General features: G+C 32.3%; 1 non-coding gene across 1 annotated transcript; it reads left to right on the forward strand.

Moving 5' to 3' along the window:
• Window positions 1-3,320: 3,320 nt before the first annotated feature.
• TRNAT-UGU (transfer RNA threonine (anticodon UGU)) lies at window positions 3,321-3,393 on the forward strand. The gene has a single exon. It is a non-coding gene; the product is annotated as a tRNA-Thr (tRNA).
• The last annotated feature ends 8,249 nt before the right edge of the window (window positions 3,394-11,642 follow it).

The raw sequence follows: 11,642 nt of genomic DNA on the forward strand, positions 1-11,642 counted from the left end.
CCATTTGGGTAGCCTTCAAATTCATGTTACAGAATGACAATATATCTATCATTTGCAATTTAAGAGTAACATGTCCGGCCATGTACAAGCATCCCAGATGCCCACCATACAGTGGATGACAAATAACTAACACTATAATTATAAAATCATCAAATAACTTTAATAAGCATAAAGAGGTAAACGCAGACTCAAAATCATGAATCATAAATAACCAACATTATAACAACTAATATTATTTCAACAAAGTACTAGAAATATAGAACATCAGCAAGAAGCATTATTTCAAATTTCAACTCAACTGGAAATAGAAAAATTCACAAAAAGAAGCAAGTATAAAAAACCAGAAGTAAAAAATTACACAGTATACTCATGTCTCAATCGTCTTCATCAAATTTGAAGTTCAATCCAAAATGTAATAAAGAATAAATGAACAATTAGTTTCATATTGACAATAAAACTTAGTTTCATAGACCTGTACTTTGAAAGAAAAACAACACTGCATAAAAAAAACCACCATAAACATAAACTGAAAACAGATGTTATAAAGCAAGTGATTAAGCAAAGAAACTTTTTTTTTTATGCTTGGTTTCAAAATAGAACAAGAGATTAGAAGAAAGAAAGAGAGCCGCGGGGGGGGGGGGGGGGGGGGGGGGGAGTGTGTACAGTGAATATTAATCACACAACACTATTAATCAAGCCAGCCAATGCTATGATACGACAAGGGAAGAAAAAGAAGAAGAAAAAAGCATTCAAAGCTGTAAACAGTGAATACTAATCAAATAACACTAACAAGAAGACATGAGAGAGAGAGACACAGAGAGAGCAGCCAAAAGCAAGGCAACCGAAGCTTTGATATGAGGCATGCTCCTCTGGATGGCACCTCACCTCAGCGCTCAAAAGCCCATAGGGTTGCAACTCGCGCCAAAAGCACACCTTTGACAACCATGCTACCAACCATTCTGCATGGCTGCTTATTAGGCGATGAGATGAAGTATGGTTTCCCACTGCCAACCCATGGGTGGAGCCTAATTTAATACTCGAGAATTTTAAAAGGGCTCAAGAGTAAAATTTTTTGGGGTAAAAGTGAAATTATAGATAACATGAGGGTATAAGGGTAATTTTTTATCGTTATGAATGATCGAATTGACTGCAGGGAGTGCCCTGAAGTTGAGATGCCAAAGAAAAATGATATGGCAGTGATGAGTATTTCAATGTATGATTTATGGTATCAAAAGAAACCGAATCAAGAACGATTTTGGGTACAGCTAAAATGTAGTTGTGATTTAGGCTGTAAAATCGAATTATTGTAAGGGGCTTTCGGGAAATCAACAGAACCTTAAGGGAGTTCATATTCGGTATGTAGGACAACCCTTCAGTGGTTTTAGGAAGAAACAAAAAGATTTACGGTCAAAACGAAGATTCGGGCCTAAGTACAGTTTTTTGAAATTGTCAGATGGAGGTCGAAATGATGTTTTTCGGAATCTTTGGGAATGAAATGGATGTTTTAGGACTCGACGGTCTTAAATGTTATTATGCAAAGCTGAGGGGCTTTGTGAAAATGGGCCAAAGTGAGAAAGCCAAAGTTTGAGGGGTCAAAGTGCAGTTTCAGGAAAACCTCCAAACAGTCATGGCTGACCAGTCCATCCAATTGTTGAAATCGGCCATGGGAGACTCGAGGAAGTGGCTGGAGGGCCTTGGGGCAAGGTCAAGACAAGCTTCTTAGCTAACAAACGGCCAAAAGCACGTTGGAATCGGCCGAAATTGGTTTTGAGGGCTCTTTCAGTGGGTTTTGGATCGACTTGGGGGAGGTAGAGGCTCTAGGGGACTTGGGTTGGTCAAGCTCGAGCTTTTAAATGCCTGAAATAGCCTATAAATAAATGTTCATGGTGGTCAAATCTGGAGAGATTTTTGGCTTCCAATAGAGGCCGTTTTTGAATGAATTGAGAGACCAAACCATAGGGCTTTTGTTGCCCATGAGATGAGAATGATATTTGGAGAATTTCGAGCATTTTCGTTAAGGTTTGATGGGTGTTCGAGGATTCGCCGAAGATGGGAGATGGACCACCTGACAGAGTCTTTAGCCGGCCTGTTGATGGCCTTCCGGTCCTTCTTTCGAACTTCAAGATGGCCCATTTGGATCGACTGGGCAATGAGAGCAAGATGGTGGAGAAATCCAGCTTTGCCGGTGTGCCAGCGCTGGGGAAGACGACTGACACGTCGGCCACACCACGCGCAACCCATGCGATAGCGCTTGAGGGCGCGTCTTTGGCTGAAAAATTTGGCAAAAATCTTGGAAAAATCTAGAAAAATGGGATCTCGAGGGTTGTGTGAAAAGTTTTGGTGTTTGCCTTCTCGATGTTTTGGTTTTTGTAACTAGCCTCGTTTTCCGTGCAAATGAAACTTGAAGGTAACTTCTGGGATTTTCCTTTGAAATTCTTAGAATATAATGAATTGTTGTGGAAAAAAATTGGAGAAAATAGTTAAAGAGGTATTTATTTGGATTTTTAGAAGGAAAAATGAGAGAAAATGAAGGAAAATATCAAGAAATTGAGGTATTGAAATATTTTGTGATTAAATATGATTTATAGGATTGTTGTGCTTGAGAAATAGTTATTTGTGCAACTTTTGGAGTTTGGCATGAAAATCGAGGTCGAGCATGCAAATCGAGGCGATACACGTTTTTCGAGATAAACGGAACTTCATGCTAAATGTGAGTTATTTTATCCCAAGAATTTATGTATGATGTGTTTGCTTATATTATGCATTATATTTATGAAGTTATGATCATTTTGTCATATTGCAAGAAAAGTCGTGATTTGCATGTCACGATATTATTGGCATATTGATATACGTGCATGGGATTGGGAGGTCACCCTGATAGTGTAGCCGTAATTCCTCAAGAGCAATTGATAGAACAACGTTAAGATTATCTTGTCGAAGGTGTCAGGATTCTGCCTAGGGTTCCGTGCTGGGTTGGTAGGCCAGGGAAGTTACACTAAGATATATGATTGTTTATGTTATTGCATTATGTATCATGTTTCTAAACCCTCACTAGAATATTCATCTTTTAATTGGGTTATGCATTTGGAACATTCAAATGTTTCAGTTAGATTTGCAACTATGACAAGGGGATGATTGAGATGTGATGGCATGTGATGACGTGACCGATGAGTTTGACAAGTTATTTCGATATATGCTACTATTTAATGTGTTTATGAGGAATCGTCAGATTGTACAGATAAGTCTCAATGTATTTAAGTATTTGATGAGATTCCAATAGTTTATTAAGTTCCTATGCATGTCAAATTTCTGTTATGTAAACCCGCTTAGCTCAAAGGTTAGAGCATCGCATTTGTAATGCGATGGTCATCGGTTCGATTCCGATAGCCGGCTTTCTTTATTTATTCGATTTTTTACATGATTGAGAATGTCCTTTTGAAATCAAAGAATATTGAAAAAGCGTCTCCCCCATATCGTTTCGATTTTAAGGTTTCGCATTTATGATGATTACCTGTCTTAATTTATTGATTCTTATTTAGTATGCTGGGAAGGTAGAATGAGATTGTCGGAAAATGATTTATATTAAAAAAAAAAATTCTAAAATTCTTAAGTTATTTAAAAGCTCGGAAAAGCGGGGTGTTACCGTATATGTTGTTGTTTTCGATTGGAAAAATGTCTGTCTCCATACTTCAAATGCCTTCTCCATGTCATCCAGTCTAACAAATGCATCAATTAGAATTGTATATGTTGTTTTGGATGGAGAAGTGTCTGTCTCCTCCATCTTCTTTACTACTAAATCAAGAGCTCATGCTGGATTTCCAGATTTGGAGAAACCTTCTTCAATTAGCACGTTACAGGAAACCAAAGCAGCAATGGACTTCAAAAGAGTTAACGCTTTGTCTAGCTTCCTCCTAACGTTACAGAACCAGGGTGGTTCTAAGTCCCAGGGTGTTTGTTGTAAGTAGTGATTAAATAAATTCGGATGCAGCAAACCGGCTCTCCTTATCCCCTCGTCTCTCGACACAGCCCGCCAATCAAAGTGTTATATACATTGCGGTCCACTCCTCCCTCCCTCCCTCCCTCCCTCCCTCATTCATTTCATCAAACAGTTCAAATGCTTTATTAACGTTGCCCCCATTTGGAGAAACGCCGCCACGCCACGTTTCATCTTTTCATACAGTTCAAACCCATCTCTCTTTGAAAACCCACCCATTGATCAAAACCAACCAAACCCAACTCCTCCATCATCTTACGAAATAACTCTTTTGCTCGCTCAACGTCGCCATACTCTTGCAACACCCGTCAATCAAAGTGGTGTAGATAACAACGTTCGGCAACCAACCCAAATCCCCCAACTACTGAGCCAGAACCTGAAAAGGCTTGATTCAGATCACTATTCTCGCAACAACCCTTGATCATTACATTATCCCAAAACTATACACATCTATTTGTTGAAAATATTTTGTGGGTTGCTATTAATTGTTAATGATCTTATTTTTTTGGTGAAATCAGACTGATAATATGGTCTATTATTTTCTAGATTAATTGATAGTGGTCTAGCTACTTGTCAGTGAATTATGCGTATCCAAAGTTAATTGTTGACAAAGTTCATCAGGCAAGTCCACTTCAAAATATGTTTAATTAGTAGATAAATCTTCCCCCATTTGACACCTAATATTAGGGTCATTGCAATTCATGGCCGAAGTTTAAGTGTGAGTGGTATTACTGACTCAGCAATACTAAATTCAAAAGATGAAATCGTTCACTCCATGTGTTCAGACTCAGTCAAAACATACAGAAACACCAAAATACGAAAAATATCAAAATTTATTCTTAAATTTTGAAAATAAAATTATATATTTATTTAAAATTTTAAAAATATAGTATATTTATATTATAATTAAAAATATAGAATAACATATAATATATTATTAAGTGTATTACACATATTATATTTAATAATATTTAATATAAATTATCGTTCAAATGTCATTCATCAAATTTATTATTTTATTTTACTACTAGAATTTTATTAAAAAAATATAAATTTTATTATTTAATAATCAAATTTATTGAATAAAATATTTTTTTTTCAAAATTTTAAAATAAATCTGTTTTCTAGTTTTTGATTTTAAGAAATAATTTTTTAGAATGGTAAAAAGAATATTTTTTTAAAAAAATTTTAAAACACACTTAAAATATAAAATTAAAACACAAAAAAGAAGGCAACCTAAATTTCTTAAATATTAACATAGAAGAGGCTACAAAATTAGAACTTTCATTTTCATACTTATTGGAAACAAAAGATGTATCAAATATATATCAATCATCATTGCCTAAAATAAAATAGGGATTCCAACTTGACCGTAAGCTAATAATTGAAGGTAAATTTCATTGGCGTGGCCGTCATTTTTGACGACGATAGGTAGGCTGCTGTTGATTTGTCTTTGTCTTTGTCTTTGCAAAACCAGATTTGGTTGGGTTTGCACGCAAGCTGGGATGTAAAAGGAACCCCCAAACAGAAGAAAATGGACGGCTAGCTTTGATGGAAGGAGGGAAGGAAGAGCAGCAGAATTCAATTCAGTCTACCGATCGACTTGCCTGTGCTTGCTGTGATGAGTACTGATGATGCCTGCCGTATAAAACCTGAATACAACAACAGAACATAATATATATATATATATATATATATGGTCAAAACTATTTCATTGAATCTATAGTCCATATGCATTGTGATCACATCACCACTCCCACCCTCCCTCCCAACTCTCCTAATTTCCAATGCACAATCATATATAAATTCAAGAGACGTGTAATTGATATTATGTGAAACTTCAAATCTCAAATTAGTCAAAAAAAGGTTAGTTTGGATGTCTTAAATCAATTTCTTCATCTATTGTGTTTTTTTTTTACTCATTTTCCCATTCTTTCTTGAATTTTTGAATTGCAATGTTTATTAAATCAATGGTAATAATTAACCATAGCATGTTAGTGAACCTTTGAAAAGGCAACCTTTCCTTATAATCAATCCAAAAGGATTCATTAATCTATTAATTAATGACGGCTTAATTCATTATAATGTTATGATTGGTCATATTGAAAGTTAATAAAAACAATTATTGTCTCGTGGTTAGCTTCTTTACTTCACTTTACCCATTTGAGAAAACAATTATCTTCAAAATAATTTTCTATAAAAAAATTGTCCCAACTAAAAGCCGTCCATGTTTGCTTGCTATTACTGAAAATTCATATTTTTTTTTTCAATATTTCTTCTATTATTTGAATCCCAATCACAAAATTGTTTTTGTATGGCAATTGACAACAAAATATAAAGGCTTGTTTATTTGTGGAGAACGATTTTCTGTTTCCATGGTTCCATCTTTGTAGAAAAATAGAAAAAAATAAAAAATACATTCATTTTTGCCAAATATAAAATCAATTTTAAATTTTAGAAAATAAGAGAATGTGTTTAAAATCATGTTAATTTTTATTTAAGAGTCACAATCACTATCTTTTTAGATAAGAAAAAGGAGGAACTTTGAATGACAGTGATGGCGTTCGATGATCAACTTCAAAGGGGATGACGGGTCAAAAAGGACAAGTTAGAGACAATATTTTGATAGTCAAGATGGTTGTAAATGTGTGAAGGAGACGAAGGAAATAGAGCGGTTGTGAATATGGAAACGAAGAAGATGAAGGAAAGAGGATAGCTGTGAATTTGAAACAAAAAAAAAAGAAAAGAAAAATAAGCAACGAAAAAAATAGTATCGACAAGATTCCAAGTGGGGGGTTAAATTATAAAAACACGTCTTCTTGGAAACCAATGAAAATTTTATAAAGGAAAATATTAGAGAACATCTTTAAGATGTTTTTTAAAGTTTACTATAATTTTAAAAAATCAAAAATTTGTTTTCTATTCTCCAGTTTAGAGAAAAAAAAAAAAAAAACTGTTTAAACACAGTTTCTAATTTTATACCTCTATAAAGATATTTTTTGGAAAACTATTTTATTTTTTCACAAATAATCAGGTCCTAAATGTTTGATCGTCTATTGGAGGGTGGAAGGTGAGTATTTATATACTCCATCTTTTCTACCATAAATGTTTGATGAAATCTTACAAAATATGATATCTTTATTATTAATCAATAAGAATATTTTATAGTTGAAAATAAAATATAATAAATAAATATTATTCAAAAGCAAAATATATTTATTGCATCTTAACTATTGTCCATTACCCATAAACTTATCATGTGTGTAAGGGTAACGTTAAAATATATATAAATTATTTTTAAATAAGATGTATTTATTATATTTTATTTTCAGTTTTTAAACAATTTTTGTATTGTAGATAAATATATTACATTTTGTAAACATTTAATTTACTAATAAGATTGTTTAGAAACTAAAAATAATATGTAAAAAATACAAACTAAAGTATATATGTAATTAAATAGGCATGCATTTGTACGTGTATTCTAACTCAAATAGGGCAACTATATATTTATATATTAATTTTTTTAAAAAACACGCAATTCACTCCCTCTTGGGCGTGTAATGTCATTATTTACACAACCTAATACCATGCACAAGTAATGGGTGCGTAAATTATAAATTATTTTTAAACTAATTCATTGTAAAAAAAAAATATTAAATTTAAAAATGTAAAATTATGAATGGGATGTATACATAGATTAATTGTAAGATAATGCTAAAAAAGAAAAGCAAAGTTTCACTACTAAGCTAAGTTTAATAAGAATTGTATATATAACCCAATATAATAATAAAAATAAAGTTTGGAGTTATATAAATAAAAATAAAGTTGTAAAATTATTCAAACGGAAGCATTAAATTTAATATGAGGTATTACCTTTCTCATGGTTCTACCATCTCTCTCTCTGTCAAATCTATTTTGATTAGTATAAATAAAATTCTTGAAAACATCATTTATAAGAAATATAATATATATTTTAATAAAAACCTTATATTTGTTTGGTTTAATAATTCTATTCTGATTAGCTTTTACAATTGGAGATTACCCACTCTCACAATTAAATTATGTCTCTCATATTTTTTTTTTTATTAAAATCATATTGTGGGTAGCATACTCTACTTTCCTTCCATCTTGGGGAGTCTCATGTTTTTATGTGAATTATTATTATCAACAAATAAGATAGTTGAATGAACTTTACTCATTGCAAAATTAGATGAATAAAATAATTACCATATATACACACGAAAAATTACAAATTCTATAAGTTAAAATGAGATTGACAAAAATTTAGTTATACCCATGTTAATTAAAAATGAATTTGATAAAAATTTAGTTACCTTATTATTTGTAATTTTCACTAATGAGTTATGGGTAGTAAAACATCTTTTTGAACTAAACTCTTATTATTTGTTATAATATCTTGGTATTTTAAAAATAAATAATAATTATTAATTCTTGAAATGATTTATTGAAATTTTGTGAATTTAGAAAATTTAGTGAAAAATATTACATTTTAAAATAGGAATTAGATCATCGTTAATTGTTTATAGTTAATGAAAAAAATATTAATATAATAGTTAATGTGTAATATGTAATGTATTAAATAATACTACTAATAAAATAAGGAAGTGATTTGGAAGGGGGTGGCCGAGCATAATTGTATGCATATGTATACATGATATAATATAATGATAACATATTAAATATTATATATTAATATCAAAGAAGGGAATTAAGGGGCTGCAGTGCGTAGGTTCCAACATACATATAAAGAAGTAATATGTATATTATTTTAACTAATATGTACTTTATGTCAACATATAATATAATATAGTGATAATATTATATTAATATATATTATTGTTAAGGAATTGAGAAGCTGGAGGCGGCTGGTGGAAGCTTCCGGCGTTGGAAGAAATTGGGGGATTAATTTCTAAAGCTACCGTGTGCTGCAATGGCTATATATTATATTATTTGTTGTATTAATTATTATTATATCAGGTTGCATGTATGTATATATGTATTAAACGCCGCTGGAATCCTTTGGAAATTCTATCAAATTATAAGATAGGAAGGCGGCAGCTTCTTGTGCATTCTTCCATCATCTTCCGCGCGTTTGCTGTCCCAATATAATAATAATATATATATATATATATATGATGTGGCACTACCTAAAATTACAAGAATATCCATACGTGCTAGTGGTCTCGCTCGCCACATGAATTGCTCGAGAGACTAACACGTGGCAAGTCAACAATCTTGTGCGGAGTCCGAAAGATCCGGGCCGGTCCTCATCAAGTATAAAAAGCTCTCTAGCTTTTACATTCATGACTACTCGCATTTACTCTACTGATTTGAGCGTCGGTGTAACACCCGGTGTAACCAGTGTTAAGAGAATAAGAAATGAAGTAAGAAAACTTTCAAAAATGCCCTTGAGAAGGTGATGGATCCCTGAGATTGGGAATACCCATGAGAAGGGTATTTTGGTAATTTGAGTAGAGAAATCCAATAAAAGGGTATTTTGATAAATTAAAAATAATTCCTATGTGGAATTGGGTGTATAAGTGAATTAAATCCTAATGTTGTGCTTATGTGGAGATATATGGGATTAATAAATTCATAAAGAGTATTTGGGAATTTTGGAATTTAATTCCATAAAGGAATTTAATTATGGAAAATAAGGAAAATAGTGGATATAAAATTATTTGAGGAGAATAATTATATTTTCCCTAAATTAGTGAATAAATGTGGTATTGCCACATGGATGATCAAGATCAAGAATTGGAAGCCAAGTTTGTGTCTTAGAGTGACACTTGGCATAATCTTGAAAATTTGAGAGAAATCATATATATTAGAAATGTGAGAGCATGTATATATATATATGGATTTATGAGTTGGAGAATGATTAAATTAAATGTAAAAAGAAAGGATAATTGGTCTTTCAAGCATTTAATGAGAGGCATTATGGTGTTGGATTAAAGAAAATCCAAATGAAATGGGAAAATAGTCACCATTAATGTTTGAAATTATGGTGAATTAAATAAATGAAATGAAAAATGGGAAAATGGTCACCCATTAATGCTTGGAAATGGTGTGATTTATTTAAATGGAAAATGAGGGATTTATGTCTTTCAAGTGGTCTCTCATGTGATGGTAGAAATTAGTCCCATTAAATTAAATGAGAAGAAAATTAATTATGTCTCTCAAGTGTGAGGTGTTGAAATTAGTCAAAATAAATATATGAAAAAATGGCTAATTTTGGTATAGGAAGACTAAATGATCCAAGGGTTAGGATCAAGTCTTGAAAAGGTGAGATATATCCAATGGCTTATATTTAAGTCTTGAAGATGGATATGAAAATAGTTTAATTAAGTAAATGAGAATTAAATGGAAATTTCAAGAGATCTAGTGGATGGGATGCATTCTTGAAATAGAGAATAAATCCAATGGTGGGGATTTAAAGAGAGTAAATGACATGGATTGCCAACATATTTAAAGGTGTGTTTTCTCTTAGAGAGGAGACTTGTTTGTTTTAAATGAATGGTTGAGATTAGTTTTCCCTTAAGCACATGGATTGTGCCTTTAGTGAATGGCTAGGATGCATTCTTGAAAAAATGGAAAACTAGTATATAATGGCAAGTGGGAAAGTCTTGGTTTCCTTTGGCCATTTGGAGAATGAAATGAAGAAGGAAAGAAAGAAAGGGAGATAAGAAAGTCTCCCATGGAAGAAAAAGTGAAGAAGAAGAGAATAGATCAAGGTAAATATATTTCTTCTTCTCTTTAATTAGTGTTCTTGTATGCAAGGGAAATAAATTTCTTTGGAATGCCATTTTAGATGGGAGAAAATGAAGATGAAAGCTCTCTTGAAATGGAGATTTAAATATTCAAGAAGAGGTAAGGGATGGCCCCATAGGAGGGTGGCCTTGCAATGGGTGGTAAATATGTTTTAATAATGTACATGTTGCATTTGGCATGTTATTTTATGTTCATGAGACTTATGGCCATAGGTTAGTTTGAGAACATGGTTGAAATGGTGGGTTGATGCCTCTAACCTTAGAGGGTTGTGAGGGCAAAGAAACCTAGCCACACTTGCATGCATTTGGCATCATATAACTTGTTATGTTCATATTTATTTGGCATTGCACCCTTATTGAGCTTAATAGCTCATGAGGTTTTTACCCTCACATGTAGGTTGTGAAAGCATGGTAAAGTAAAGGAAATGGTGGAATGGCATGTAGAAGCATGAAAAGAAGATTCAAGTGCATGTTATGGCTTATGGAAGCCTATGTTGTTATGTTTGATTTATGAGATGTAAACTTGTTTGGTTGGTGATGGCTTATTCAAGCCTAAGATTATGTGTGTATTTTATATTTTGGAAATGTATGTTTCCATTTAGAGTGAGGTATTGGATTTTGGCCAATGGCATGTTGAAGCCTAAGCTTTGGTGAAGTGTATTTTTCATATGTTGAGGCATGTTGTAATAAATAAAAATAAGATGGATTTTGTTTATGAAATGAGGCTTTGGAATGAGAAAAGTGAAGGATTTGAGGCAAAATTTAAGGGTGTTTATTTTTCTGGAAATTATGGGTTTTTAAAGCCCAAAGAAAAGAAAAAAAAAAAAAAAGGGGAAGAAGTGAAGAAGGCAGCA

The sequence above is a fragment of the Diospyros lotus genome, chromosome 10, assembly GCF_014633365.1.
Source record: "Diospyros lotus cultivar Yz01 chromosome 10, ASM1463336v1, whole genome shotgun sequence".
NCBI classification, from domain to species: domain Eukaryota; kingdom Viridiplantae; phylum Streptophyta; class Magnoliopsida; order Ericales; family Ebenaceae; genus Diospyros; species Diospyros lotus.